Source organism: Arachis ipaensis, chromosome B08, assembly GCF_000816755.2.
Source record: "Arachis ipaensis cultivar K30076 chromosome B08, Araip1.1, whole genome shotgun sequence".
In the NCBI taxonomy this organism is placed as follows: Eukaryota; Viridiplantae; Streptophyta; class Magnoliopsida; order Fabales; family Fabaceae; genus Arachis; species Arachis ipaensis.
The window spans coordinates 102773613-102780131 of record NC_029792.2 but is presented as its reverse complement, the minus strand read 5'-3'; positions in this window follow the sequence as shown (position 1 = coordinate 102780131).

Here is a 6519-nt window from a genome sequence, read left to right as displayed (position 1 = left end):
AATGCAAGAAGATTATCCCGCACAGCAGGAACTTTCTAGCCTTGGGCTACAGACCTCCAGTCCTCACTGCTCCTGGTGACACTACCACACCATCTGCCGGCCCCTCTTCCTCCACAACTACACCTGCCACCACCACTGCACCTCCACCTGCCCCAGAGCCCATCTATCATCTAGTGCACTGCCTATTTCGACGGCTTGACCAGATGGAGCGTTGCAACAAGCGACGCTATGAGCACCTGAAGCTGATGATACGATCTGGCGACATCCTCTCCGAGCCTGACACACCATCCGAGGCATCTGAGGAGGAGGCGGATGCGCCTGAGGCTGCGCCTCATCCACAGCAGGAGGCAGCACAGGCAGGCACCCAGCAGGCAGCACACCAGCAGGAGATCCCACATCAGATCCAGGCTGTAGACTCTGAGATCCATATCCGGTCAGCACCTCCTCTATAGCAGCCAGATGCTCAGACCGCACCACAGAGACTCCGGCCACACATCCTTCCGGTGATGACACCCCTTCACACCCTGCTTGAGTGAGCATCAAGGATGATGCTTCATTTTAAGTGTGGGGAGGTCGCCATTTCTGGCGTATTTTTTTGGTGAACCACTACAGACCCTTTTTCCTTTATTTTGACTATTTTCTTGTATTTTTTCTCTTTATTTTTCAGTACTTATACATTGCTATTTTCATGTATTTATACTCTATTTCTGCATTTTGTATTTTTAGTTCATATTTTAGCCACTTAGTTTAGTTGTAATTCTAACTTACTAGTTATAGAAATTGTGGATTGATTGGTATAGTTTACCCTTTTTAGCATAAGATAACTCGGAATAGATTGAAAAGAAAAAGGAAGTAAACTAGAGGCTTTAACAGAATCAAAACAACCCACATCTTGTATATATAGCATTACATGTTAGTTAGTTAACAACATTTCATCAAGGAGAAACACTAGAACTTTAAAGCCATTCAATATAAGTTTTACATTGAGAATAATGGGAATTTTTAACTAAACCTGCATGACATACATAACTGATAAATGATTTTTGAGCTAGAGAACACACAGCCTGTGAGTTTAGAGCTTAATTGTATGGTTACATTCAAACCATAATTTTTTTCCTGTGTGTTCCGCCCTTCTTGTTTATTCTGGTGTTCTTTACTTTGTTTTAATCTATATGTCCGATTATAGAATAGAAATACATACCAAGAGAGTGATTGAGGCCATTATTTAATTTTAGCTCACTTATCCCAAAATAGCCTACCCTTTACATCACCCTTGTTAGCCCCTTGAGCCTGTAAATCCCCTTTTATTCTATCAGCCACATTACTAGCTTTAAGCAGAAAGATAAAATAAAAATCCCAAGTTGAATCCTTGGTTAGCTTAAGATAGGAAGTATGTATGGTTTAAATGTGGGAAAACCTATTGGGAACATGGATGATAAAAACAAAAGGTAGAAAAGTTGAAAAGAATAAAATAACTCAAATAAAAAAGTTTTGGGAAGCATGCTCATGTAAAATCAAAATAATTGAATTACCATGTGCATTAAAAAAAAGTGTTATGAATAAAGGGGACACAAAAAGAATTCCCCAATTATGAAATAAAGCAATGCACATGGGATAAAAATAAATATTGAGATATAAGCATGTAACATCAAAAGTGAGAAAATATAGAAAATAGGTAAAGAAGCTTTGATTTAGAAAGTATGTATGTTAGAGGAGATCTTAGTCTAATTAAAGATTCACTTATTAGCTCACTTAGCCTTATACATATACCATTACCTTTACCTTGGCCCCATTACAACCTTAGTTAAGACCTCATGATTTTTGGTATGACTATATTCTATGATTGTTGATTGGTTAGACGAAGAACAAAGTTATGGAAGAGAATGTGAATTAATTTAACTACATGCAAGCTTTATATTCAAGTGAATAAAAAAATTAGAATTGCATGATGCATCATTCACCTAGGTAGTTGCATTCAGATTAGATTGCATTGCACGACATTCCACCACTTTAACCTTACTTTTTACCTTGGATTTAGCATGAGGACATGCTATTGTTTAAGTGTGGGGAGGTTGATAAACCCATATTTTATGATATATTTTGTGCTTAAATTGAGTGATTTATTCAATCCTTCACCCACTTATTCATATTAATTGCATGATTTTACTTCTCCTTCCTTATTATGCGATGTATGTGAAAAACATATTTTCTATGCTTAAAAAATTAATTATTTTAATTACCTTTATTATCATTCGATGCCGTGATTAGTGTGTTGAGTAGTTTCAGATCTTTTAAGGCAGGAATGACTCAAAGGATGGAAAGGAAACATACAAAAAAATGGAAGGAAAGCACAAAACGGAGTTTTCGGAGAAACTGGCATCCACGCGATCGCATGGGCGACGCGGACGCATGCCAAGCGCGAATCAACAGTGATGTGGCCGCATGACTGACGCGACCGCGTGACAAGAAAAGCTCCGAATGACGCGACCGCGTGACCCACGCGGACGCGTGACAGAGGCCACGCACCAGAAATTGAAGAAAACGCTCCCAGCAATTTCTGAAGCCCTTTTTGGCCCAAATCCAAGTCCAGAAGGCATAAACTAGAGGTTATGAAGTGAGGGAATGCATCCATTCAAAGAGAGCTCGCCAATTTAGTTACTTCTCATGATTTAGATTTAGTTTTGAGGGAGGTTCTCTCCTCTCTCTCTTAGGATTTAGGATTTCTCTTAGTTTTAGGAGTGACTCTCGATCCCAGGTTTAATGTTCCTTTACTTTAAGCTTCCCTTTCACTTTTATTCTTTCCATTACTTTAGTTGATTATTTGCTTTTGTCATTTAATTTATGAATTCTTCTATGTTCCAGATTATTTGAATTAATGTTATTTGAGGTATTTCAGTTTATTATTGCTTTCTTTTATTTATGTCACCATTGCTTTCAATCTGAAGACATTTTTATTCCAGCAAATTTACTTTTTCCCTTTTGGTCTTGGTTAAGAAATCAGTAACTCAGGAGTTATCTTAGCTCAACATAATTGATAACTGTTATCTTTGCTAATTGAATTGACTTTCAATAATCCCAATCTTTTCTTAGGAAATAAATAGGATTTGAAGGTCAAACTAATTAATCCTTTGACTTTCCTTTGCTTTAGCAAAGGTTAACTAAGTGGAATTAAGATTCAATCTTCTTTATTATTGAGAAGGGTAACTAATTTGGACTTCCAATTTCTCATCCCTTGCCAAAAGTTTACTTTACAGTATTTATTTATTTTAATTGCTATTTAAATTATTTGTCATATTTGTTCCTCATTCTTGAAACCCCGAATTTACAATCTCCATAACCAATAATAAGAACATACTTCTCTGTAGTTCCTTGAGAAGACGACCCGAGGTTTGAATACTTCGGTTAACAATTTATTTAGGGGTTTGTTACTTGTGACAACCAAAACGTTTGTATGAAAGGACTTTTGAAGGTTTAGAAACTATACTTGCAACAAGGATTTATCCGCAAATTTCTAGACCACGCAAAAGTTCTCTCGTCACCAAGCTGCTTGAAGCAGATATCATTTACCCCATCTCAGACAGTGAATAGGTCAGTCTAGTACAAGTGGTGCCCAAGAAGTCTGGAGTCACAACAGTAAAAAATGAGCATGGAGAGCTTCTGACAACTAGAGTGCAGAATTCATGGAGGGTTTGCATTGACTATAGGCGTCTCAACCAAGCTACTCGCAAAGATCACTACCCCTTGCTATTCATTGATCAGATGCTTGACCGCCTGTCAGGTAAATCCCATTACTATTTTTTAGATGGTTATACAGGCTATTTTCAAATTCATATAGCTCCTGAAGATCAGGAGAAGACTACTTTTACAAGTCCCTTTGGAACGTATGCATATAAGAGGATGCCTTTTGGCTTATGTAATGCACCGGCTACTTTTCAAAGATGCATGATGAGTATCTTTTCAGATCTTATTGAGAACTGTATGGAAGTATTTATGGATGATTTTAGTGTATATGGTGATTCATTTAACCTTTGCTTGGATAGTTTAGCTAGAGTATTAGACAGGTGTGTTAGTTCAAACCTTGTATTGAATTTTGAAAAATATCACTTTATGGTAAAACAAGATATTGTACTAGGACATGTTATGTCTAATACTGGTATTTCTGTAGATCCAGCAAAGGTAGATGTCATTTCTAGTTTACCTTACCCATCCTCTGTGAAGGAAGTCCGTTCGTTCCTTGGCCATGCAGGTTTCTACAGGAGATTCATTAAGGACTTCAGTAAGGTAGCATTACCTTTATCCAGACTGTTGCAGAAAGATATTGAGTTCGAGCTCAATAAGGATTGCATGCAAGCATTTGATAAGTTGAAGATCGCCCTAACTCAAGCTCCAATTATAAGAGGACCAGACTGAAGCCAACCATTTGAGATTATGTGTGACGCTTCCAACCATGCAGTAGGAGTGGCGCTGGCTCAGCGCGAAGGTAAGGATCCTTTCGTAATTGCTTATGCATCCAAGACCTTAGATGCTGCTCAGTCTAATTACACTACTACTGAAAAAGAGCTTCTCGCTATTGTTTTTGCTCTGGATAAATTCCAAGAATATTTACTTGGTACTAAGGTAGTAGTGTACTCAGACCATGCAGCTCTAAAGTATTTATTAGCTAAAAAAGAGTCCAAACGAAGGCTAATACGTTGGATACTGTTGCTGCAAGAATTTGATTTAGAAATTAAGGATATGAGTGGTAACCAGAATTTAGTGGCAGACCACTTGAGTCGCCTTGAGAACATTAAGGATGACTCCACTCCTATCAATGATACTTTCCCATTTGATAGCTTGCATGCAGTATCTGAAGTAGTTCCTTGGTATGCACCTGTAGCTAATTATCTAGTTAGCCACACTTTCCCTCCAAATTTTACTAAGCATCAGAGAGACAAGCTGAAAAGCGAGTCTAAATATTATATATGGGATGACCCATACTTGTGGAGGTGTGGTGCTGACCAGGTAATTAGAAAGTGTGTGCCCCAATCAGAATTCCAGTCCATTTTAGAGGCCTGCCACTCTTCTGAGAGTGGAGGACATTTTGGCCCTCAAAGAACAGCTAGAAAAATTTTAGACTGTGGATTCTGGTAGCTTACTCTTTTTAAAGATGCTGCTGAATTTTGTAAATCTTGTTCCCCATGCCAAAGGTTTGGTAATATATCCAAGAGGGATGAGATGCCTCAACGGATTATGCTTTTCTGTGAAATTTTTTATGTTTGGGGCATTGACTTCATGGGTCCATTTCTAAACTCTAATGGTTACCTTTATATACTGTTAGCTGTAGATTATGTCTCTAAATGGGTGGAATCAATTTCTACCCGTACTGATGATTCTAATACTGTTGTTTTCTTTGCTAGAAACCATATAATCTGTCGCTTTGGATCACCACGAGCAATCGTGAGTGATCAAGGCACTCACTTTTGTAACAGGAGACTGACAGGATTACTGAAGAAGCATGGGATTGTTCATAAAAGCAACAGCTTATCATCCCCAAACCAATGGACAAGCAAAAGTGTCTAACAGAGAGATTAAACGTATTCTAGAGAAGATAGTTAAGCCTCATAGGAAAGACTGGAGTGCCAGGCTACAAGATGCACTCTGGGCATATAGAACAGCGTAGAAGACACCCAAAAACAACTTGAAGATCATGAAGAGCACTATGAATGCATGAATTTTTCGAAAAATGCAAGATGAATATGCAATTGACACCAAACTTTCAACTTGACTCAAGACTCAAACAAGAAACATGAAATAGTTATGATTTTTATGATTTTATGATTTTTTTTTGTATTTTCTTTAAAAAAATTTTTTTCGAAAACAAAGGAGAAATTTTTGAAAGATTTTTGAAAAATTTTTGAAAATAAAACAAAAAGAAAATTACCTAATCTGAGCAACAAGATGAACCGTCAGTTGTCCAAACTCAAACAATCCCCGGCAACGGCGCCAAAAACTTGGTGCACGAAATTGTGATCTCAGGAAACGGCGCCAGAAACTCTGTACGCACATCTTAATAAATCGTTTTTCATTCACAACTTCGATACAACTAACCAGCAAGTGCACTGGGTCGTCCAAGTAATAAACCTTACGTGAGTAAAGGTCGATCCCACGGAGATTGTTGGTATGGTCACCTTGTAAATCTCAGTCAGGCGGATATCAAAAGGTTATGGAGTTTTCGAATATTAAATAATAAGTAAACATAAAATAAGGATAGAAATACTTATGTAAATCATTGGTGAGAATTTCAGATAAGCGCATAGAGATGCTTTCGTTCCTCTGAACCTCTGCTTTCCTACTGTCTTCATCCAATCAATCCTACTCCTTTTCATGGCTAGCTTTATGTAAGAACATCACCGTTGTCAATGGCTACTTTTAATCCTCTCTTAAACCTGGCAAAAGTGTTCTCCTATCCTACGTCGGTAACCGTTCCCACTACGGAGGTCTGCTAATCGGTACGTCACTGTCGCGTAGCCTGGTAAAAGA